Raw genomic sequence first — 26,781 nt, 5'->3', positions numbered from 1 at the left:
TTCTACAACCATCCTTTCCTTTCTTTTCTCAAATTAACAGCCAAATTGAAGGTATGCATCTTCTCACACCTAGCCTATTGCTATAGACACTTAACATGGCGCCTCATCGACACTCAAAGGATACTTATTAATAGGTGACCATATGTCCACCTGTGAACAGTAAATTATATATTCACCATAATTTTTGAAAGGATGGTAAGTTGTCATGAAGGAGTGCATGAAGAGATCCGTGGTCCACACACTTCTGTTGTCACATCTGTCAAGAGCTGGAGAACTAAAGCAAGTTGGATTCACTGGTGATGTTTTTGCCACCAGGCTGGTCTTAGAGGGAATTATAAAAGTTTATTGACAGGGGCATCGTTAGTACAGCTGGATATTGTAGTAATCCTTCAGACCTCATTTATTTACCCATATATCCTTTTTTGTTTTTTCTTTTTTTTCTTGCTGCGGAAGATTCTCCCTGAGCTGACATCTGTTGCCGGTCTTTCTTTTCTTTTTTTTATGTGAGCTGCCACCACAGCATGGCCACTCACAGAGGAGTAGTGTGTTTCCATTCCCAGGAACCTAACCCAGGCTGCCAAAGTGGACCACGCCGAACTTTAACCACTAGGCCATTGGGGCTGGCCCCCATTTATCCTTTTTAAGAGCCTCCCCCATCCTCTCCATGCCCACTGAGCCATCCCTCTTCTAACATACCTCCCTTTAGTTCTTACTATCCTGGAGTATTGTTCAAAACTCAAGACTTCCCATTCTTCCACTGAATCCCATCCTCTTAGGTTAGTGATCTTATAAGGCAATAGCTAATCAGATTCACTCATCCATTAATTCTATAAATATTTAATGAGCACTTACTATTTCCGGGATTGTTTTAGGCACTGAAAATAAAAACTAGCCCTTACAAAGACACAGCTGGCTACTTTGCTAAGTACTCCCCCTGACCACATCAATATGTCAGATCCTTAGAAAGGCAGTATATCATGGTTACGAGCATGATCAGAAGACATTGTCTGAGTTCAGATCTTAGCTACACCCCTCTCAGTTTGTGAGGTAGTACAATTCTTAAACTCTCTGTGTTCAGTCACATCATCCATAATAATAATAGTACTTTCCTCAGATTGTGTAGTAAGCATTATATGAGAAAATGCCTCAAACTCTTAAAATAATCCTGGCACACATTAAGCATTCAAGAAATATTGGCTATTAAGAGGAGGCCCTCAATGCTCTGGGCATTTCAGGTCTTGAGACTCATCAGGGTGGAGATAAGGAAGTCTCACCAATGTGTGCTGTGCCATTACAACTTCTTCGCTGCCTATGCATTATGTGAGGTTGATTGATATTAATTATTTGATTGATAGGTTGATGGCTTTGGGAAGTGAGTGGGTTTTAGTCATTAACTGATACAGAAATTAAGCACAGCTGACCTTTGAAGTCAGACACCAGGTTCAAATCTCTGCCACTTATGTGCCATATGATCTTGTAAGAAATGGGATTAATGATGCTATGATCATTCTTCATTTAATCAATGTTTACTGGGCACTTACTGCATGTCAGATGCTATTCGGGGCCCTGGGGATACAGCAGTGAACCAGAGAGATGTGATCTTGGCACTAGTGGTGCCTACGGTTTGGTGAGGAGAGGAGGAGAAAACATGCAAACAAATAGACAAAGAGGTCATTTTAGCCACCTCCTAGGGTGACTGTGAAGATTTGTAAGTTCTCCAGAAATGGAAGTTGCCAGGATGAGAGGAGCTCATAGTCTATTGTGGGAACTAACCACACAATAGATATTTGTCGTACTATACAGAAAAGCAATGATAACAGTAAGCAGCACTACTACGGGGACTGGGAGAAAGTGAGATCCAGAGAGTGGTAGATTCTGAGCCATTGGCGGGAGTAGTGGAATGGTGATTGGCTCAGGGAGGAACAGCGGTAAGCTTCTTGAGACCAGCTTTGCCCTCCAAGGCCATCCATTCTGTCATTTAGGCCAAATGCTGCTCCTTGAGTTATTTTCCCAGTCAGTTTGTTTCATCACATTAGACATCTCCTAAAATATTTCATTTTCCTAGGTCTCTCTTTCCCAAATGCCTAGTGCAATATTTTTCCAGATGCTCTTTTCAACCTCTCAGAAATGGTTATTAGATTTGAGAGCCCAACCCCAAAGAGGTGGGAACTACTCATCTGCAAAATTTCCTTTTAGTTCTTGTAGTCTCAACAGGGTAAATCTTTTTTTAGGTATGCTGTCTCCTCTTCCACATCTTTCTCTGTACCTCTTCCATTTCCTGGTATCAAATTCACCTTTGGGAAATTCTACCTGGCGGGAAATTATAGCAATTCCCGACTTAAACACTTTTGGCAAAAGTCCAGCTTACTAGTGATTGACTGATCACTCTGGCCTCCAAGCTGGACAATGCAGAGCCACCTCAAAGAGCTCTTCCAGGAACCCTGGTGGAAGTAAACAAAATGAGATCATTGAAAAGAGTGTGCTGCAAACACCAAAACTCATATCTGGACTTTTAAAAATGCACCATTAAGTTTTGTTCAAAGTCTCTAGGCCCCTATAAAAATCTAAAATGATTTACAGGAAAATCTTTTTTAAAAGCCTAGGAAATCTATATGGATAAACACTTGTGACTTTAAGGATCTTCTTTCTTCTTTAGGATGGATTGCAGCATAAAAGTCTATTTTGTAGAGAATTGTAACAATTTGTAATTTGACAAATATCAAACAGCAAAAAAAGGATTTCTTCCGGATATAGATGCCACAGAAACTTCTCTCATTTTGGCCCTCTCACGTTGATTTCAAGGCCTGCATGAATTTGTGGGATGGTTTTTCGCTTTTTAACTCCACCCCCACCATCAGATGTTAAATTGAGCACTGCAGCCAAAGAGGAAGATAAAATTTAGACTGGAATATCTCTAGCTTGAGAAAAAGTTAGTAGTCCATATGATTGCTTGCATTTTCCATGTGACTGCAGGTATGAAAATTGTGCAGAGTGCTCCTTGAAGTTGAAATTATTGTAGACATCTGGGCTGGAAAAATGATGCCAGCTAACTCTCATTTGGTTGAGTTTTGCGATCATGTGCTCATGACATTGATGAGAGAAACAGGTAGATTTAAAGGGCTTCTCTCTGTTGTCTTCTCTTCTCTCTGCCCTCACTTGCCCTGAGAAACCCACCTACACTCCTGGCTGATGACTCCCAAATCTACAACATCTGTATCACCTGACAGATCTCTTGAGCTCCAGGCCACAACCATAACTGCTGCCATAGATCCCTGAAACTCACCACATCCAAAACTTAAATTCGTCATTTGCCTTACCAAATCATACCCAGCCCCTCATGTCTCGGATTAATGCTCTACTATTCAGACAGTTGCACAAAACTGAAATCTCTCATTGCTTCCCAGGAATTCTTGAATATATGACAGTCTCCATATTCCAACACTCATACAAATGGACAATAGCAGAGGAGTAAGATTGTAGTAGAGAAGATCTAAATAACAATTTTAAGAAGTCCTTTAATTGGAGCAATACTGTCATGATTCTCTGCAGGATTTTGATAGTTTGGTAAAGAGTGTGAATAATCTAGTATAACCTATCACAATTGAAATATCCACCCCAAGCATTTTGTCCATTTTTGGGAATTGAGGGATGCATTTTTTTGTTTTTTTTTTACTATTAACTAAATTCCAGATTTATTTGAATTTCACCAGTTTTCCCATTAATGTCCTCTTTCTGTTCCAGGATCCAATCCAGGTTACCGCATTACATTTGGGATGTCATGTCTCTGTAATCTCTTCTGTTCTGTGACCTTTCTCAACCTTTCCTTGCCTTTCACAACCTCGACGGTTTTGAGGGACACTGGTCAGGCATCTGTATGATGTCCCTCAATTTAGGTTTATCTGATATTTTCTCATGATTACACTGGGGCTTTTGGCTTTTGGAAAGAACGCCACAGAGGTGAAATACCTTTCTCATGTAACATGAGGGGATACCTGATATCCACATGACATTGCTGTTAATGTTCACCTTCATCAATTGGTTAAGGTGGTGTCCGCCAGGATTCTACACTGGAAGGTTACCATTTTCCCTTCCCATACTCTTTCATGAAAGCATTTTTATCTTAAAAAGACTCAGGTTTTCTAACAAACTTTATTTATTTACTTTTCTCTTTTATAATTCTCTAACACATAGTACCTTCTTCCAGGAAAAAGGGAAAAGCAAACTTATTTAAATTTCTTCCTGGAATCTAACATAATCTAAAGTATCTTTTCAACAAATATTTTTAAAATATTAAAATATAACTCAACCCAGTACTGACTGTTTCGTATAGAACATTTACATCAATATCGTGACTCATAGTTGTAATGCATTTGAGCTACACTTGTCATTGATTGACTAGCTTTCCTAGAACTTATAAAATCTCACTTATATGGACGGTTTTTATGACACTGATCAATCAAGAAAGCACTCAGAAGTAGCCCCCTTTTTATACAGAAAAGCACGTGTAATGCATTTATGTGAAGTTTTTGAAAAGTTCTAGCAAAAAGAAATATATCTGAAATATATATGATGAATTCTGATTTACTTCAGTCAGAGGAAAATATTAATATAAAAGCACAATTTCATTTAAAATTATATATAACCCCCAAAACTTCCTCCTGTCAGTGAAAAATACATATGCAATGAAACAATGACTGTAACATATTTTCTAAAGTTAAAGTGTTCATATCTATTCCCTTCTCCCTAACAGTCGTCTAGCTCAAGGTTTGTTAACCATGTTCACCCGAGCTATATCTGTGTACTTCCCGGACCTCTAAAGCTGAATAGAATGTTTGCAGACAAGGCTCACACGTGACAGAAACAAGGTAAAATAATTGGAACGTTAAATTTATACTCATAATATTAGACTTGTGGCTGACCTTACATTTTGATAAGCTCCTCAGGAAAACATAGAACCATGTCTTCTTGTATCTGTAGAATATTTGTGTAATTGCTACAACAGCAAATGATTAATTTTTGAAACCTAGAATACATGTTAAGAATGTGAAAGAGACACTGGCTTACAAGTAAGTGGTATTTACTGCTGGAATTCAGGCATGTCTGGTGACAGACTTTCAAGAGCTTGTTTCATTCAAAGTTAGTTGTTGGGGTGCAGGGCAGCACTTTGGTTATGAGACAGAGGAATGCATTAAAAAGGGGAAGGATATCCTTCAAGCTTTTGTGGGTAATAAAGCATAGCTTCTATTGGATTTGTAGTTGAAGAATCCGTTAGCACTAAGAAGGCTTCAAGGCATTAGCTGTAGTTATGGAGGCATTGATAGTGCCCAGGTGTGGGAGGGTCAGCTAGCAGCCGAGATGGCCTGTATATGCTGCTTTGGAATAAGTGCTCAACTGTCGCTAGAAGTGATCTCAGCTGTACAGTTGGTAGAGGCTAAAGAAAGTGGATGGACCCAGGTTCATCTAATTCTAAAGTCAGTTTTTCCTAATCGCCATGCTATAATGCTGGTTAGCTTGCTCAAAAGGGATCATACAAACCACTTAGCTCACTGTCAAGGATCTGAAAAGTGATTACACTTTCCTAAACACACATGCCAACACCAGCAACAAAACTGGAAATAAACGTCTACAGTATAGACATGAAAAACTTAATAATCACCCACTAGTATCTCTAACCATAATCTCTAGTTCTTAGTTAAATGGCAACAAAAGAAATAATGCACCTCACAATATGCATTTCTTTTGAGTTTTTTTCCCCTCCTGATAGGGCAATTAGGCTTCCAAAATGTTAAGAGCAGTACATAAAGTGGCCACAGGGTGTCAGGAGCTACATACTGTTCTTATAAAGGAATCAGAGTTTCAGTCTGGAGAAGAAACAGAAATAATATTTTTAAATGACTTGCCATCCTAATTTTCTCCAACTTTGATACTTTGCCTAGTCAACATTTTAATACAATTCCCAACAATTTGGCTCAAGATGTTCATAATTAGAGCTGTTCTGAGTTTACTAACGTTAAGATTTATTATCTATGCTACACATTAATTGAAATTTTGTGTTGATCTGTTTGTGGAGTCTAGCTGTGATAAGGAACCACTCTAGAGATACTTGAGCATATGTCCTCCTGTACACCATGACAGGGTCAGTCTAGAAAGAGTAGGGCATAGTAGAAAGAGAAGGAGCTTTAGAGTCAAGCAACCCTCGCCTAATAGCCCAGCCAATTTTCACCTTCAAGAAAAATAACTTGAATTGAATTTTCTAGGATTTTTCTTCAGTCTTAAATCCTATTCAATGAGGAATCAAAATGTATCAATATCTAATGCTAATTTCATTGCGTTATTATTTCAGGTTTCAAAATTACTTTGAAATGTTAGGAATAAATTAATTGAATCATCTTTCATGCCCTATCATCAAGGCAATATAATACATTACTATTAGAGGTTATTGAGAGATTTTTGACCCTTTTCTCCTCTTGTATGTCATACCATCAAACTTATATATCTCAGTCTTTTTAAAATTTTACTTTGTCCTCAAATTTTTAAGGTTTTTATTTTTTCACTATCCGAGAAATTGAGAAAGATTTCCCAAAATGGAAAAAAAGAAATATATGTCATATTGGAAATTCTGAAGATAGAGAAATAAGGGAGCGTATGTAAGTACAGTGTATAAGTCCTGACAATTGTTTGTTTTGTAATGCAAGTGACTGATTTAAGCTTTGATTGCCAAGGCATTCACTTCCAAGAGGCATCGACTTCAATGATGGCTGTCTTGAATAAACATGTTGGTGTCTAGTTACACCACTAGACAGAGTCAGGCCGCCTCCCCACACTGAGGCTCCTTTGTTTTAGAGATCTTGGTTGATTTCAATAACTAACCATTTGGGCCACTTGTTTTTTCTCTCCCCAAGCTTTGAATTCCTGCTCTTATATTTTAAATTCACCGGTAAAGAGCCTGTGAAACTCTAGGCGCCCACCCTCAACCCCAATAAAAGCAGAACCCCAGGCTCATGCGCTCTCTCTCCCCACAACCTCACTGTGTGGCCCCAGGTGTGCTGTGTAATTTCCAGGTCTCATAAGTAATAAACCTTTATTTTTTCAAAGTTTCCTTATGGTTATTGCTGAAGGGTGTCTTGCAATCATAATAAGAACCACAAGGGCTCGTCCAGCCACAAGATTGGTTATTGACAGTCTGAGACCAACACAAAACAGTAAGTTAGGCTTTCACCACTGTCACTTCACTCTGAAAGACAAGGATATACAGGCTCAGGCAGCAAAACTGTAAACTGGGAGAGAACCCAAGAGGCCTTGCAGGAAGAATTCTGTGTGCGGACTCAAAGCCAATTAAACTGGTGTTTCTTCCCTGATGGTCTGCCTAAGGTCCTAGAGTATGAATATGGGAGGATTTGCAGGAACTGGAATTTATAGAATGACTCATGTAACAGCTCATTAAGATGGATTATGCTAAGCATGCCCTTTGATTTCTGACTGGGAGAATCACCTCAATGTTCTGTCCACCAGGCAGCTGTGTAAAGAGGCTTGAAGGCAAAGAAACATCTAAGTAAATTTCTTGAGGAGTTGTATGGTTCAAGGGAACAATCCAAATTCTTGTTGTTTGTAAATATAATCAGGACTAAGGAAAATAGGAAGCAGTATCCAGTGATGGAAAAAAAAAAAATCTGTGTGTGGAGGTGCAGAAATACCTAATGAAACTTACGATCTTGAGAGGTAGGAGTTAACTTCACAAGATGGCAATATTTTGGCAAGAAAAGTAGTCAGGCTTCACAATCCTGATCTGGACACATTTCAGGGCCAACTCAGGGTTTGGGTAGGAGACTGCAGTAGAAACAGGAAATGTGATATGGTCATAATAAGTGGCTGGGTGTTTCACAGGCCCCAGGGTAAGTGATATAAATACCAAGATGGTAGAGATTGAAGACAGTCTCAGTATTTCTTAGGTTGTGATAACAATGACCACCTGGTGGCTCTAGACCCCCAGACGTTTTTTTCCTGCATCCCAGAAGGTACAGATTTGGAAGAAAAGGAGTTTAAACTAGGGTTATCGGATTTAGTTAATGCCCAGTTAAATTTGAATTTCAGATAAACAATGAATTTTTTTTTAGGATAAGTGTGTCTCAATATTGCGTGGGATATACTTATAATGAAACATTTGTTGTTGTTTATCTGAAAGTCAAATTTAGCTAGGTGTATTGTATTTTATCTGACAACCATACCTAAGTACTTAGATTAATGTGTTTGTTTGTTTGTAAAGAATGACTGTGGTGGGTTCTGTCTGGCTCTACCCAGCATCTCCTCTAGAGTACCTAAGAGGAGGTATACCCATTTCCAACAAAAGAAGATAGAGGAGATGTTCTGGGTCAATAGAAAAAGTGTATGGGCAAAGCATACTATTAAATATTAAAAACCTCTTTTATGGGCTTTGACAACAATGTGGAGGCAAAGTGTCATAAGACAAAGATAAAAATTTAGAGGACTTCTCTCACTGCTTATGACTAACAGAGAGAATGTCAGAACTACCAAAGGAGTTTAGTAATAGAATTACAAGGATTGGCTGCTGTCACTAATTTAATGAAGAATGGGGAAATAGAAGAAAAGTTTGGAATGATTCATAGGTTTCTGGTTTGGTTGGACAAATGGTATCATGAACAAGAAGAGAAAGGGAACTATTGAATACTTGAGGGAAATATTGAATTCCAATTGTGAAATGCTGATTTTGAGATGCCCTTTGGTAGATATGTCTGCCATGCAGTTGAATATATGCATTTGGAACCTAAAAGAGAATCTGCATTAGAAATATGATTGGTAGGTGAAGCCATAGAAGTGGAAATAATCATGGAGGTAGGATGTACAGATAATGAATAGCATAGGGTCAATAATGGAGCCCTGGGGAACACATACATTTAAGGGGAAGATGAAAGAAAAAGAACATACAAAGTAAACTACTAGGAAAATGTAGAAAGAAAACTAGGAGAAGTGGTGTCGCGGGGGAAAGAGGTGAGAGCTTTACAAAGGAAGTGTTCAAGAGTGCCAAATGCTGATGAGGTCAAGTAAGACGTAGTGTAAAAAAGGTCACTGAATTTGACAAACGGGGTGCCACTGGGGATGTGTTGCAAAGTATATTTACTGAAGCAGTGGGAGCCAAAGCCAGGTTGCTGTGAATTGGCAAGTCACAGATGTAAGGAAGTGGAAATAGTGAATGCAGATCAATCTGTCACGGAGGTTGGCTGTGGATTAGAGGAAGCGTGGCAACATTTAAAGGGGTCATAGGATTGAAGGAGGGCTCCCTGCTCCTTTTTAAGGGGAACATGGGATTGAGGCCTTTTTTTTTTTTTGCTGGGAAAGATTCGCTCTGAGCTAACATCTGTTACCCATCCTCCTCTCTCTCTCTCTCTTTTTTCTTTCCTCCCCAAAGCCCCAGTACATAGTTATATATTCTAGTTGTAAGTCCTTCTAGTTCTTCTATGTGAGCTGCCACCATACCATGGCTACTGACTGACGAGTGGTGTGGTTCTGCGCCCAGGAACTGAACCTGGGCCACCAAAGCAGAGCATGCCGAACTTGAACCACTAGGCCATCAGGACTGGTTCGAGGCCTTTTTCTTAAAATGATGGAAACTTGATCATATTTATGAGTTGGTGAAGTTGAGAGTGAAACTGCAGAAGAGAGAATAGACAACTGAGAATGGTCCAAGTCCTGAAAATAAAAGGGGTGAGAAATAAAGGGACAGATGGAGGTTTGAGTCTTAAAGTAGAGGTAGCATGTTTTCTATGTTGTTTCCCGTACTGTGACTGAAAAGAAGCAGATGAAAGTCAGTGTATTATATAGGTAAAGGGGAGGTAGGAAGAGACAAATAACTTGGAGAAACAAATCAGGTTGCCCTTCCAGACTTAATCATAAATGAACATATCTACTAGGGTAGAAATACTCAGTCATGTTAGCAAGTTTCAGTGAAGTCTAAAGAAAGAAGATGTCAACCAGAAGGACTCAAATCAGACAGCATAGCAACTATAAAAAAGGGTGAGAGATGCAGAAACTGGCCATGCCCATTCATAAATCAAGGGAGGGGTTCTCAGTCAGATCTACCTGGAAGGTGTATCACTAGTGAAATGTAACATATAAGATCCTAGTGCCTTTAAGCAATCAAATATTTTAGCTAACTTCTCTTGTTCTTATTTTATTCTTACTATGAACCTTTTATGAACACTGCTTGCGGATGTTTATCCCACCATCAATTAACATTCTCATTTCAAATGAGTCAATTGGCATTCTGATTTTGATAATTTAGTCTCTTATGAATTAGTGTGAGTCAATTCCCTAAGCTAAATTAACAACAAAATAATCAGATCTAAATTTTCGACTTGCATATCTGATAGCTAGATGCGGGATTCTGGTGAATATAGTCATCACGTGAGGCTTTCTAGCAACAGTTGGTCCAGCTTTCCTGGAGACATCTCAGTTTAGACGCATATTTTTCATTTCTCCAATTCTGATTGGAAAAGGACTTTTAAGTCTCCAGTATATGTATCTCTAGCTCCTGTGTCTTGCCTTAGCTGAGGGAGGTAGTGTAAAGCAGTGACTCTATATGAGCTCTGAAACCAGACCAACTGAATTAGAATCCAGTCTCTTCTACTTGAACTGTGTAACCTCAGGCAAGTAACTACTTGTTACCTCAATTTCCGTATCTTAAAAAATGGATATAATGCAAATATCTACCTGCTAATATTTTATTTTGTTTTATTTTTGAATATTGAGTTAATATATGTAAAGCTCTTCATACAAGTTTTGGCACATAGTAAGTACTTAAATAATATTAACTATTAGTATTAGCTCCAAACTTGCCATTCCTACAGACATCTTAAACTGTGTCCCAAACTACAGTTATTATCTTCTTTCAATTTTTTTCTTTACTTAACAAATATTTATTGAGTATCCTTTTTATGCTGAACATTACAGTGCTAGATGTAAGGAAACAAGGACGAATAACACAGAAAAAGGCCCATCCCCAGAGAATTTACTATCTGGTAAGGAAAGAGGGTGATGAGGAAACAGTTAATCACAACACAGTACAATATAGTGCCTGTGTTTTAATGCCATAATGAGCAACTCAGTCATCCAAACAAGAAAACCACATTTTTGTTACCTCTGTCCTCTCCCTCATCCCCGATATTCAAATAACCAAATTGTTTTAATTGTGAATGTGGAAGAATGCAACTTAGCATTTTGTTTAGATTTTACTCCCTTAAAGGTATTCTTTATTTACCTGCAGTGTCTTCAGGCACCCAAGATCTTTTCATCTTTCTGTTCTGTGATCCTGTGTGTGTAGACCTTTTCCCGTATACTTTATTGCCTCATGGTCACAAGATGGGTGTTGTAGCTTCAGGCCATATGTCCACAGTCCAGTCAAAAAGAAGGGGGAAGGGAAAAGGGATGGGCTTTTCTAAGTGGGCTTTGTCTTTGTGAACAGAAAGAGAAGCCTTCCAGAGGGACTCCATCTACATCTCATTGGCCAGAATACCACCATTTGGCTGCCCATAGTTGTGTCAACCTACAAAAACAGAAACCAGTTTAAGAGGCAAAGCATTTATTTGGGATCAAAGAATTGCAATTTGGGGAGCACAGATTCAGGTAGAAACTCAAATAGTGTCCTGATTACAGGAGAGGGGCTTAGGGTTTTTATAGGAAAAAGGATGAGATGAGCTGTATTAAAGAGTTCACTGGTGCTAGATAAGGTAAGGCTAGGTTTGTACTTCATAGATTGGCCTGAGGTTCAATCATCAGGCAAAAGGCTCTTGTACTTCACTGATTAGTTAGTGATCCAGTCATCAGCAAAGTCCGTTTCATCAGTCCTTACAGACAAGATATTCTTGTCCTTACTGACTTCTTGGTATGTTGGTGGTTTGGTCCAGTTTGGAAGATAAAGAAAACAAGATGTGCAAGGTAATCCCCCTGAAATGGCTGCTTCGGCTCTATTTTAATATGGCTCCACTCATGTCATCTTTTATAGTTGCAAAGGAGACTGATATATTAACCATGTAATTAATAGTCATGTTGCTGCCTTAAACAAACAAAGCTTCTATTAGGAAGAGAAAAGTGTGGAAAAAATGTCATGGGGTTACTAGCAGTGCTTATCACAAAAAAAATAAGAATTAAAAAGAGTATTTGTGGTTTAATCCTAAAGGAACTTTTCTCAACCTGGTCTTTAATTTCAGCACTTCTATGTTCACTGTAACCTAAATACTCTATAATTTTCCTTTGTCTATCATTACTGAGAATGTAATGCCTAGCTCGACATTTTCCCTCACATTTTGTAACAAAAGTCAATTTAAGAACTAAAAGCCTAAATTTTTTTTATTTCTACTTTCACATTGTACTACCTTTTCTGGTACCATTTTGCTTAAATGCACCCTAGTGCATTGTAAACCTTTCTGTATTTCTTGGTGGTACAGATTAAGTAGATTTTAAAAACTGTTAGAAGATCATTATTTTAAGTATTGTCTTGATACCTTGAACAATTAAAATTGTTGGGTTTGATTACCTGGATGGTATTTTCAGTATTCTTTGTCTATGAGAGCACTTTGTGTAGCCTTTATTGGCTAGAAAAAAATTAAAATTATGTAAATTTGTAAAACTGATAGTGAACCTCTTAATCTCAAGTTAGTGTGCCCAATGCACAGTAAGCCAATCACTGAGACACTGGTGCTTGGAGGTAGAGAAAGGTTTATTCAAATTGGCCAAGACAAGAAGGCAGAAGGATAGGTTCTCTCAAATCTGCCTTAACAAAAGAAGAAAGCAGAGACTTTTTATAGAGCTAAGGGGCTGGAGGAGTAGAGTTTCAGAGAAACAAAGGGGAAGTCTGTGTTCCTTTCACTCCAGATAAGCCCTTGGCAACCAGACTTCTGGGCATCAGTGGCAACTGGGGGCTGGTTATCTGGTGGTCATAAAGGCATTCCTTTTCTTCTGCAAAACAAGCTCATAAATCCTTGTGACCCTTGAGTCACCCCTCAGGTTAAACAAGAAAACACCAGATTAACAAGATTAACTTCTTTTCAATTGTGTCTGTGTTGGGAACAAGGTTGAAAGGTATCATGTTCTTATTGAATATTTACAATAACCCTCAGGTACCCAGCTTCAAAACTATCATTCTAATAATCATCATTTCTATTGGAATTTGATCTAAGATGTTGGCTATATTTTTAAACCAAATTGTAGAGGGTATCAGTAATTTTTTTTTGAAGAAGGAAGTTTGGTTAATACCTTTTTCAATAGAGCTAGAGTGGTTTCTTTCCAGAGTTTTCCAGTTGTCACACATGTCATCCCCTTAAAAATAATGGCTGAAGGGGCTGCCTCTTTGAAAATGAATTTAAGCACAGATCCAGCATGTTGGGATATTTAAATGTTTAGCACAATGGTGAGCCATTGGGATAATAACAGTAATAAGAAAAAAGCTCTCTATATTGAAAATGTCCAACCTTACTCATCTGTTGTAGCCACATCGTTTGTTATGAATTCCTACAGCTTTTTGTCTTAGAAGTTAAAGCCAATTATCATCTCAAATTATCCAAGAGGAATAATGTTGTGAAAGAGGGACAACCAAGGTGATTGTTGGCTAACAGCACAGCTTCAGTGACTGTGAATTGGGAAGCTTCTTTTTGAACCAAAGAGCAGTTACTCTTCTCTTAAGTTTTTTGTTTGGTTTGTTTTGGCAAAGGAGAGGTTACCACTGCAAGCAGTCTGACTTTTAAAGTTGTAACCTTCTAACAGAGTAAGATTGATCAGCACTCTGCAGAGCTAATTGTGGGGTTGTCAAAAACACTCACAAGTAAGAATGCCCATAGCAGCATTATTCATAATAGCCCAATGGGAACTAACCCTAATGCCCACCAATGACAAAAAGCATAAACAAACTGTAGATTATTTGTAAAATGCATACTATACAGCAATGAAAATAAACTACAGCTACATGCAAATATATGAATGACTCTCATAAACATTATGTTGAAGCAAGGAAGACAGACTTAAAGAAATGCTTGTTATTGTGATTCCCTATATATAAAGTTAAGAAAGGGATATTACAAGTTAAAACAGTGAGGACTTGGGGGATGTCGGTGTCAGGGATCAGAATTGGCCACCCTGAAATGTGTCTCTTTGGCTTGATTATTTTTAAGGACAAAAGACTCAGTAAAAAACTTTGACCTTCCCCCTAACTGTCTAAAAGAATTTAAGACAAGAGGCCTGTCCCAGGATAAGCCTTCAGCATAGATAACTCTGGGTATGGTAGCCTGGGAGGATCCTTGCTAAGCCCATTTTTATCAAAGTTCTCGCTCGGGTCACATTGTCTATAGATGGCCCAGCAAATATTTGTTTACCAAACATTTGCTTTTCCATCTCCATGTAAATTGCTTTCCTCTCCTTTGAAGTCCCAAACTACTACCCCCAACAGCCTCCTTTCTCTTTAGCTGAAGATGGTATTTAAGGTGTTGGTTTCATCCATTTTTGCAAATACTCAGATTTCCTGGGTTTCTCCCGTGTATACATGTTATTAAAATTTGTTTGATTTTCTCATGTCAATTTAATTCTTAGACCAGCCAGAAGGACCTAGAGGGTAAAGGAATAGTTCTTCCTCCTCTACATTGGCAATGTTCTGTTTTGGTTTGTTTTTTCTATTATCTTAATCCGGATGCTGATTATATAGGTGTTTCTACTTTGTGAAAATTCATAGAGTTGCACACATGATTTATACGCTTTTCTCTATGTATGTTATACTTCAATATTCTTTAATGGCAAAACCATCATCTATAGCATTAGGAATGAGGGTGATGGTCATCTTTGTGTAGGAGAGAGAGGATTGTGATTGGGATGGGGCACCAGTGGGTTTTGGGAGAAGCTGATGATAATCTACTTCTTGACCTAGGAGGTGATGAAATGGTGAGTTCACTTTGTGAACACTTTGTGTGCATTCATAATTTGCACACTTTTCTATATGTAAGTTATACTAAAGCTAAAATACTAAAAACAAAATGAAACACTGAAACTGCTTGCTGTTATATTGTCACACTGTCTGGATAAATGACTCCGTATAATAGGACATATGAATCCAGGCCTAGACCCTGACATTGCAGCGGTAGTGGGAGTAGCTATCATCCCTTCTGTTGTCCCTTCCTGTGAAATGGAAGGGCCATCTTTCTCCGATGAACTTTGTTGAGGATTCAGTATTCAGGCTGTAAACCATGGCGTAGCTTATTTGGTTAGAACCTCTCCTATGTGTGCATGGAATGCTTTTGCTTACTTCCTTAATGTTTTGTCATAATTTATCAAATTAATTGCTAATATATCTTTGATTTATAAGTAGGAAACACTGGATTTTAGCAGAAAGTCTCAGATATTTTTGGAACTAGAGTGCCATATTTCTTTGGATGTTTTTTCTCCTACTTAGGAAAATTATAACAAAATATCTGGGCATTTGAGTCTAGTTTGTTTTTCAGAAATATTAAGCTGTTTAATATTTTTTAAAATCCCTTAATCCCTTAAGTAATGTCCTACTTCCCTCTGCTAATTCTCACTGATATGGGCAGTCAAATTTATAAAATTTGTAAAGTTTCATAGACTTTGTTTCAAAGAGCATGCCTACCTGTGTCATTTTGAAACCGAGCATGAAGAGGTTAAAAAAATCTTCCCTGGGCTAGAAGAAGAGAGCAAAAACTTGGAGATAAGCTTCGCTAACTGCAGCTGTGCATATTCAGCATAATCAACGGTTGTTTAAAACTAACCAGGTCTGGGGGCTGGCCCGTGGCTTAGTAGTTAAGTGCTCGAGCTCCGCCACTGGCTGCCCGGGTTCAGATCCCCGGCGTGCACCGACTCACCGCTTCTCCGGCCATGTTGAGGCCGTGTCCCACATACAGCAACTAGAAGGATGTGCAACTATGACATACAACTATCTACTGGGGCTTTGGGGAAATAAAAGGAGGATTGACAAAAGATGTTAGCTTAGGGCCGGTCTTCCTCAGGAAAAAGAGAGGAAGATTGGCATGGATGTTAGCTCAGGGCTGATCTTCCTCACAAAAAAAAAAAGGGGGGGCTGGCCCGGTGGCGCAGTGGTTAAGTGCACGCGCTCTGCTGCTGCAGCCTGGGGTTCGCAGGTTCGGATCTGGGCACAGACCGATGCACTGTTTGTCAAGCCATGCTGTGGCGTCATCCCATACAAAGTAGAGGAAGGTGGGCATGGATGTAAGCCCAGGGCCAATCTTCCTTGGCAAAAAGAGGAGGATTGGCATTGGATGTTAGCTCAGGGCTGATCTTCCTCACCAAAAAAAAAAAACAAAACAAAAACTAACCAGGTCTTTCTGTCCCTCCTTAGTATATGAGTGAGCTGTCTTTCCCAGGAAATCAAGGTCCAGACATCAAGATTCAGCCTCACAAGGATAAACACAGGCTGAAGACGAAAACTAACCAGAAAAGTCCAGACAGTCAAGGGAAAGAAATTCAGTCTTCAAGGTCAAATGCAAGGTGGTGGGAAGGTGCCAGCCAGCACGTCCACGTGCTCCCCCTCCCTTACCTAAAACCCCAACACATGCTCTCCCTCACAACCTTTAAAACCACATGCCTTCCATCTTCCGGGGAGACAGGACAAATTTGAGAGCTCTCCTCTCTTGGCTGGTATCACCCGAAATAAAAACTCTTTCCTTGCCATAAGCCTGGCTCTCTAGTTTTATTTGGCCCCTCTTGTGTGGCAGGTAAAGAACCTGGGTATGTATCCAGTGACAATTTGGAAAAGGATATTTTAAATTTGGGGAAGAACTTCTTTGAAATCCTTATTAATAGTAGCGTACTATGTCAGCACTGATAGGCTTGTATCCATCAGAAAAATAAAACACCCTAATAAATATATTCTGTTTTCATCTAAGTACACTCAAGCTAAAGATAATATTGGCTACTTGAAGAGAATAAGAAATTCTGCCATTTCATTTGTTGAATATCATGATAAATTCATGTCTTCTATAGACTTACCTTGCTCTCAGTAGCTGTAATATTTACTCTTTTTCTGGTAACCAAATTGTCACAACTTGGCTAGTAAGAATCCATTTAATCTGATTCTACTGTCTATATAACAGAGTCCCAGAAATTTAGACAACATCCTTGTTTTCTTAACAACCAGATATTCAAGAACCATCTTGAATTTTTTATGTCTCAAAATATTGAATCATCTACTCTCTGTAGAGTCCTGATTTTAGTGGAAAATAATATTAGAGATGAAAGTCTGGGTATCAGGAATTCAGAGCCTGCTAATAAGTACTGTACTTATTACAGTAAAACAGTTTTTAGGCCACACTAATAAAAGAGCTAGAAAAATATTTGAAAATCCTGTATCCAAGGGACTCTCATGCATTGCAAATTGGATTGTTCATGGAGGAGAGTGGGTACTATCTATCAACATTACAAATATATATAGTTTTGGACCAGCAATCCCACTTTGGGGAGTTATCATACAGATATATTTGCACAAGTATAAAATAATATATTTTTTGTAATAAGAAAAATTTGAAGACACCCAAGTGTCTTATCAAAAGAGGATTGGTATATTCATAGAATAGACTATTTTACAATTGTTAAAAAAAAAAAAGTGGTGACATCCTTGGCACAGCTGCAGGGGGGAGGCCACTGTGGGGAAAAGAGCAGCTGGGGAGTTGGGAGAGGAGAGCCAGAGACATAACACTGAGGTGGAGCTTCCAAAGTAATGGAGAGGAATGTTCCAGTTACAGAGCTGAGAAGCAATCGGCTCAAGAAAAAGCTGCAGACCTCCCAACAAAGCTTATAAAGATCTCCAAGTTTGGGCTTGCATAGTCAGACAACAAAGAATCCATCAAACTTGAATCAAGCAAGCCTAAAGACATTGTTCCAACTCTTGTTCCAAAAGCCCTTTCAGTAGCAGCAGCTATTAATGAAGATGAAGATGGTGAACCAGAGGAAACACCTCCAAAAACAAAGATGAGGATAGAGAATGTTGGAAGGGGTACACCAACATCAGCAAGACTGAACTCCCTCAATAAAGGAAAACATGGGTTTTCTGATAACCATAAGCTATGGGAACAAAATATAAAACCCTATCTTGGAGATGTTCATGACCAATACAATGAAATGATGTGTTCTGAAATTGGAGGGTCAGGTGGGTATAAAATTAAAAGGAACAGTTTCCTTTTTTAAAAAAATGTATAAAGACTATCTGGAAAGTATAAGACTATCTTTGGAGCCAGAGCCAGGCTTTTTTATTTGCTTTTGTTTTTTAAGAATGAGTAGTACACTAATAAATGAGAGGTTGAAATAAGAGGTAATTTCTTTTTTATACAAATTTCAAGACATTGCTAATTTTGTAATTTCATGAGATTAGTTTCCAAAAGTTACAAATAAAGAAATCAGAAATAGTATCTTTTTAAAGAATTGCATATTTTTTAGATGCAACTATTAGCACATTAAGAGAAAAGCAAAAGTTATTGTCCATTTAAACTGCAAGTAATTTCTTTCTTAGTCCCTCATTACCTAAACTGGCTCCAAGGAACAGCCTTATAGAGAGGGAATATTGTGTTGGGGGGAAAATATTACTGGACTAATGACAAAGAACACTTAGACAAAATTAAAATACAGCTCTTTTTCCTTAGGAGCATTTGTTTTGTTTCAAGTCATAAACTGGGCATTGCATTGCTATCAGTGGATACAGACACTTCTTTCTTTAAAAATAACCATTTTTTGAAACTTTATGTAAACTGTTCAGTATTTGAAATAGCCCTTCACCTTAATGGGTCTTGTCTACCTTTGTTGGTCTTTAAAGAACAACCATTTGTCATCAAAGTAAACCAGTATTTTGAATATGCTTCTCTTGATTTTTGTTATTAACTAGTTCCTGTAAGCATTTCAAAAACAAGAATGAGGAAGTTCTCTTCGTGCTGATATAAAAAAATCTCCAAGATATATTGTCCAATGAAAACAAACAAACAAGGTGCACAATAGAACACTTATGCAAAATCATATGTAAGAAAAGGGTGAAAACTTAACCATATTTGCTTACATTTGCAAAGGGAATCTCTGGAAAGATTGACAAGAAACTAAAAAAATAGTGTTTATTTGTTGGGGTCAGAGTTTGGAATAGGGTGATGAGGAGTATTATCAAGACTTTTCATTATAAGCCATTTTCTTTAATTTTTTAAAAATGTGTTTTGAACCAGGTGTATTACCTATTCAAAAATTAAATACATTACAAATAAAATATGTACACACACTAAAAAATAACTAAATAAAATGTAAAAACTAAAAGATATGCATATGTATTGATCTTCTTAACATTTCTCTGCAACATAACCACTTAATTTTTTTAACCACTCAAAGTATAATTGTGCTCTCTTTTCTTTTATAATTTAATGAGGCATATAATTTTCCATCTAAATGAAAACTGGATGGAAACTAATATTATTACTTATTTATTTTCTATACTAGCAGAAAACAATCCAATATAACAATACTTAAAATAAATTATGGAATGAATAATATTAATATTATAGTTTATTTTGGCAACCATCTTTTGAATACGTTCCATGAATGTTGCACTATCAAATTACTTTAGTCTTGAATCAACAGTAGTAATTCCTCATTCTGTTGAAGTTATGTCAAATTTCCCATTAAATATTGTGTTCCAATATTTTAGGTTCATTTTTATTTTAAAACTGCTATTGTTCCTATAATTGAAAGTTTCTACTTGATAGCAGCTTTCACCTGCTGGCCCTTACATACAGAGTTGTGGAAGCTAGTTCTACCCCTCCAAATATTTATATCCCAAGTCAATATTAAAGTATCTTTTAGCCACTGGGGCAAACAATTCCAATGATCACCAATGATTTTTTTTTTTCTTCCTCTTTCTAGAAAAAAAAGCCAAATAACCTTTTTTAACCTTTCTTGCTGTGAAGTATAACCATTTGACTGAATTCTGGCCAATAAAATGAGAAGCCAATGATGCTGCTACTTCTAGATCTGGCTCATAAAAACTTCCCACCTACAACGTTCGTTCTTTTTCCTACCCATGGACCAAGTGAAGAGGATTTCCTGAACTTAGAAGAAGGGGATGAACAAAATGGATAAAGACTAGATCCCTGAGTATTTATTATTTATGGCATTAAGCTATCGACAATTTGTAATTGTTATAGCAATTAGTCTACCTGACTAATAGAGACAAACTTCTGGTACATCTGAAATTATTTCAAGGGATTGTTAAATATATAAGGTTTATGTTTACAAATTAATGCAATTTTGTCTTCAAATAGACATAAAAGTAGAAATTCAGGAGATTTTATTGTAATCTATATTTTAAATCAGCATTTAAAGTGAATTTTAAAATTTGAGGTATGATTAAAATTAGAAAAATGTTATAGGTCAAAGAGGAACATAGTATGTTTGATTAAAGACTCAATTTTGCATGTACGATTAGAATTTAACTTCAGTAAAAATCTTGTCCTGTAAGCATAGGTTTTAATTTATCTTTTATTTCTTTTCTGAGTAATTAGCATTTTTCTCTACCTCATATTTATTTTCTCACTAACTCTACTGTATGATACTATATATTGACATAACAAACAAAATGTTTAATTAAATATATCTGACCATTTCCAAATCTTAATTTTAACATGATTTAATCTTACTCTATGTGTTAATTATCTTATTATTTAAGTTTTGGCTTTAGGATGAGTATATAGATAAGGATACAAAATGGAGCTCATATGCAAATTGTATAGTAAACTGCTCTTTTGCTTTTATTACCCTTATTAACATTATCTAGTGTTTAACAAATATTAGGTCTCTAAAAAGAAGTATCCTCTGAGGGACGTAAAGGAAGAGGAACATCAGTAAAAATTAGAATATTACAATATTTGTTAGAAAAGTCTGCATTTAATAAATTAAAAAATAATATAAAATACACATTTTAATGATTTTATGTAAAATTCTCTTTTAACTCTTCATTTTTATGAACTAACCCTGTATGTGTGTGTGCATGTGTGTGTGTGTGTGTAGGTATGTGTGTGTGTGTGTGTGTGTGTGTATTTACTACTTCCATTGAAGGCTTTCCATTATAAATTTAAAATGTTACCAGATTGAAAAATATTTTTATCAAATGATTTATTTCAAAGAGTGCTAAATATAGATGATAAAATAAAAATTACTTTTAAGTTGGAAATTTCTGTACTTTATTATTGTAATTTGAAAATTTTACATTACCTTTTAAATTATTTTTTTTGGTAAATATTGAATCTCTAAACATAATTAAAACCTCTGTGTTAAAACATCAATTTCCACAAAAATCAACATATGGGAAACAGAGGATACTTTAATCTCCCAGAGGAGAGGAGAGGGAGAAAGGGATGGAAAATATATTTAAAGAAATAATGGCTGAAAAGTCCCCAAACTTGATACAACGTATCCAAGAAGCTCAACACATTCCAAATAGGATAAACTCAACGAGATCCACACTGAGATACATTATAAACAAACTGTCAAAAGCCGAAGACAATCTTGAAGGCAGCAAGAAGTAATGACTTTTCACGTACAAGGGATCCTCAATAAGATAAATAGCTGAATTTTCATCAGAGACCATGGAGGTTAGAAGGCAGTGGGATAATATATTTAAAGTGCTGAAAGAAAAATAAAACTATCTACCAAGAGTTATATATCCAACAAAGTATCCTTAATAAAAGAAAGAGAAATAAAAACATTCCCAGGTAAACAAAAGCTGAGAGAGTTCATCACTAGTAGACCTGCCCTACAAGAAATGATAAAGGGAGTGAAACAACAGTGGGTGGTAACTCAAAGCCATAAGAAGAAATAAAGAATACCAGTAAGAGGGATAAATATGAAAGCCAATATTGCTGTATTTTTTTGGTTTGTAACTCGTCTTTCTGTTTCCTAAATGATTTAAAAAACAAATGCTTAAAGCAATAACTATAAATCCATGTTAATGGGCACACAATGTATACAGAGTTACTTTGTGACAACATCAACATACAGGACTGCGTACAGCGCTACATAGGAGCAGAGTTTTTGAAGCTATTAAAGCTAAGTTGTTAATTTAAACTAGACTGTTATAAGTTTAAGATGTTAATTGAAATCTCCACAGTAATCACTAAGAAAATAATTAAAATATATACAGAAAAGGAAATGAAGAGGGATTCAAAATAGTACACTACAAAATATCAATTAAACACAAAAGAAGGCAGTAATGGAGGAATTACAGAACAAAAAAATATGACATATAGAAAACAAACAGCAAAATTTGACAGACGTAAGTCGTTTGTTATCAGTAATTACTTTAAATGTAAACTGATTAAAGTCATCATTTAAAAGGCAGAGATTGGCAGAATGTACAAAAATCATGATCCAACTCTATGTTGTATATGAGAGACTCACTTTAGATTCAAAAACACAAATAGGTTGCGAGTAAAGGATGGAAAAAGATATCCCATGCAAATAACAGAGAGCAAATCTATTTGACATGCAAATCAAAAGAGAGCTGAGGTGTCTATACAGATATCAGAACAAATAGACTTCAAGTAAAAAATTGCAACAAGAGACAATGAGGGACATTATATATTGATAAAAGAGTCAATCCTCCAAGAAGATATAAAAATTATAAATATACATGCACCTAAAAACAGAGCTGCAAAATTTGACAAAAAAGGGAGAAATAAAAAGTTCTACAGTAAGAATTGGCTACTTCAACTCTTCACTTTCAAAAATGGATAGAACAACTAGATCAAATATCAATAAGGAAATCAAGGATTTGAACAACACAATAAACCAACTAGATCTAACAAACATATACAAAACTAGCCACCCACTAATAGATGAATACGCGTCTCCTCAAGTGTAACATTCTCCAGGATGGATCATATGTTAGGCCACAAAACCAGTCTCAAAGAATTCAAAAATAATGAAATTATACAAAGTATTTTCTCAGACCACAGTGGAATGAAATAAGAAATCAATAACAGAAGGAAAACTGGAAAATTCACAAATAGGCGGAAATTAAACACCACACTCTTAGGAGACCAAAATGTCAAAGAAGAAATGACAAGAGAAATTAGAAAATACTTAGAGATAAATGAAAATGAAAATAAAACATACCAAAATTTATGGAATGCAACAAAAACAGTGCTCAGAAGGAAATTTATAGCTGTAAATGCATACATTGAAAAAGAAAGATTTCCAATCAAAACCTAACTTTATGTCTTAAGGAACTAGAAAAAAGATATATTTGGGGGATAAAGCACATGGAAGGTAAAATACCCACTAGGGTGCAGATCCACTTCCAAACATCAGTGGTTTACATAGATTCTTTGGCAAGATGTTTGGCCTAATATTTCCTCTCAGTGAGCTGTACTTAGGTATTTAGATTCTTTAGTATAGGTTTTTAGAATTTACAAATATTTTTTAGCTGACCTCAACAGAAGGAAACTGATCTCAATATAACTCTTTTTTAAATTTTCATAGCTTGGAAGTGAAGAAACAATGAATCAAAATCAAACAGATGGCTAATTAACTTCTGTTTCCATGGGGAATGAAGTGAAAAGACTGCTTTGCAGAAAACAGACCACTTAATAAACCAGCCCTCTGAGTGCACTATTGTGCTTTACAGTTAATGCTAATATTTTATATGATCCGTCAAGATATTCTGTATGATATTACTTCAAAATATCTCCAGAAACCAATTGCTTCTCACCACCTTTACTGCTACCAAGCCACTATCGTCTCTTACCTGGATTGCTGTAATAGCCTCCCGTTCTCCTATTCTCTGCTCCCATTCTTTTCTCTCTCATAGTCTCTTCTTAACACAAGTGTGAGAAGAGTGAGTCTAAATATAAGCCAGATGATGTCACTTATCAAACTCTGTAATGGTTCCCATTTCACTCACAGACTAAAAGCTAAAGTGCTAACAATGACTAACTTGGTTTGGGCTCTCTAAAAGCAGAGCCTGAGATGAGGATTCTTGTAAAAGTGATATAGGCAAGGTGTAATCCCAGATGCAACCTGTAAGGGAGAGTGTGACGCAGGATAGAGAAGGGGAAAGAGCTGAGGACGGATGTAATCTCAGAGAAAGTGTGCTTTGGCCTGATCCACAGCAATGAGTCTCTGCTGCACGAATGGATCACAGAGCTATTCCCACTTGGGGCGAAGAGACCAGCTTTTTAAACACTCGTATCTGTCAACACATTGCACATTGGCTGGGTGCAAGTGGGCAACTTCCCAGGTCATGTGGCTTCTGTCTGCTGAGCACTCATAACTGTTGGGGAGCAGTGCATGTTCCTGATAAGGGGGACCTGGGCAGGCCTTCTTCTACTACAGGGACCTATAGGGCCTCACGGGTTGTGGCACCCAGTACCTCTCTGGCCTCATCATCTGTCACTGTCCATCTCTCCCACTCCACTCCAGCCACACCAGCTCCAGTGCTGGCTCTCAACTCACAGCTATGTTTGTCGCAGCTTACTCCGTCACCTCCTTCAAGTCAATGCTCGAATGTCTCCTCAATGAGGTCAATCCTGACCCTCTTTAAAAACCCGTGCCTCCACAACCATCTCCCTTATTCTGCACTGTAATTATTTTTTCATAGTTCTTACTACCTTCTAACAAGTATATGTTTTAATTGTTTTATATTTATGGTTTTATATTATTTGTGTAACAGTTATCGTTTATAGTTTATGGTCTGCCTCCTTCCCAAAGCACATACACACTGCAGTATAAACTCCACAAAAGCAGCAATCTTTTACTGCTTTGCCTCACTGGCATATTTCAGGGCCCCAGAGAAGTGCCACAGTGCCTGGCACCCTGCAGGTGCTCAATGCATATTTTTTATATAAATAAATAAAATTCCAGAAAAGCTGATAGGATTTTATAGCACTACAATTTCTACTTTTCTCTATAGGAAAAGCACTTTCCAACCAAATATATGACTTTCAGTCTAAGCCAACTAGCTGCTTAGGAGACAATATACAAAATTAAATTCTTGGCTCATAAAGGAATGTTCTAGAATGGTATGTAATTGAATAAGGTAGATTATATCAAACTGACTCATAATTTTCTGACATGACAACAATTTGACTATCTTCAGAAAGAAAGAACGATTTGAAATTATGAATAGTCTTTCAGCTTTCACTTATGATTCAGAGGCTAATTTTCAAAATGAGATAAATTCTGTCTTTTATTCTTGAGTTGTTGAAAGTGTGCTTGCATTTTACAAATATTTTTAATGAATATGTCTTGCAAATCATGTTGAAAAGTTATGTTCTTAAAGTCAGATTAAAGATTTTATTTATTTTTTTTTCCCCCCAAAGCCCCAGTCCATAGTTGTGTGTCATAGCTGCACATCCTTCTAGTTGCTGTATGTGGGACGCGGCCTCAGCATGGCCGGAGAAGCAGTGCGTCGGTGCGAGCCCGGGATCCGAACCCGGGTCGCCAGCAGTGGAGCGCGCTCACTTAACCACCAAGCCACGGGGCCGGCCTTTAAAGTCAGATTAAAACTGAAATTTCACTCAAACAAAAAGCCTTGCATTCCTTCATTCAATAGATATTTATTGCATATAATATAAAAGGCACTGCTCTAGGTCACTGCGGATTCAGTAGAACAAGACAGATTAAGATCCTTAAAGTCATGGAGCTTACATTCTAACAAAAGAGACAAACAATATCTCAAATAATAGGCAAGCATGAAAAATATCACACAGTGGTCCATGCTAGGGAGAGATGTGATAGTTACCGAGTGGTTAGACTGGATGTTAAAGAAGGACTTTTTCCTGGAATGTTATTTAACCTTAAGTCATAAAAATTAGAAAGAGTCAGCCAGGATAAAAGCATTCCATGAGAAGGAAGAGACAACATAAAGGATCTTAAAAAATTATTCTAGAAGGGGGAAGTCAAGATGGCGGCGTAGGCAGACTCTGAACTCACCTCCTCCCGTGGACACAGCCAATTTACAAGTACTCGTGGAAAAATTTCCCCGGAGACAGAACTGAAAACTGGATAAGAGGAACTCCTGCAACAACGGACAACCCTAACTGAGGAGGAAGAGGCAGAGACTCCCTTCTGGAGAGAAAAACCGCCGCCTTCACAAGCCGCCAGCTTCACGGCCGCCGGGAGCAGCGCACAGGTACGCAGCCTCCCTGGAGGCGCGGGGCCCTGAGCCGGGAGCACCCCCACTGTGGGCATTTTGTGGACCCAGCACAGTCGAGACCAGCAACATAATATCTGACTGTGCCTGCTACTAAAACATTGGGGAGCACCCCCGGAAAAGCTGGTTCACAAAGAAACTAAAACCGGCTCTTAAAGGGCCCGCGTGCAAACTCACCCGTTTCAGAAAGCATCCTAAAATCACCAGAAAGAAAGGTGCACAGTGCTTTGGTGACAAGAGACTCACCTGATAGGCCCTGAGTGCATCTCGGTGAGAGGTGAGACCTCTCTGGTGACTGGGACACTGGCGGCGGCCATTGTTGAGGCCTGGTGTGGGCATGCTGACACAGACGCCGTTGGAGTTCTCCCTGAGGCCTGCTAGCCCAGAGTCTGCCCCACCCGCTAGAACACCGATTTAATCCAGCTCAGCCAGGGCAGGCAGCCCACCACAGAGACTGGCCCCACCCAACAACAAGCCCTCAGGCAACTTGTGGGCCTGCATAGATTGGTGACTGGATTCTCTGCAGCCTGGCAACTGAGCCGACTTGAGCGGGGCAGGGTGTGCACAAGGAGCAGGTG

At 37.7% G+C, this 26,781-nt stretch overlaps 1 long non-coding RNA gene across 1 annotated transcript in view; it reads right to left on the bottom strand.

Moving 5' to 3' along the window:
* Window positions 1-26,556, bottom strand: part of LOC147913996 (uncharacterized) — a 72,479-nt gene extending 45,923 nt beyond the window's left edge. The window contains exons 1-2 of the long non-coding RNA XR_015555929.1: window positions 26,450-26,556; window positions 11,273-11,557 (exon numbers count right to left, since the gene is read on the bottom strand). This is a non-coding gene — a long non-coding RNA (uncharacterized LOC147913996). The remainder of the gene's footprint in view (window positions 1-11,272; window positions 11,558-26,449) is intronic.
* Window positions 26,557-26,781: the final 225 nt, after the last annotated feature.

The sequence above is a fragment of the Ceratotherium simum genome, chromosome 23 (genome assembly GCF_057802395.1).
Source record: "Ceratotherium simum simum isolate JZ-2026a chromosome 23, ASM5780239v1, whole genome shotgun sequence".
NCBI classification, from domain to species: Eukaryota; Metazoa; Chordata; class Mammalia; order Perissodactyla; family Rhinocerotidae; genus Ceratotherium; species Ceratotherium simum.
This window is presented reverse-complemented; position numbering and strand designations above follow the sequence as displayed.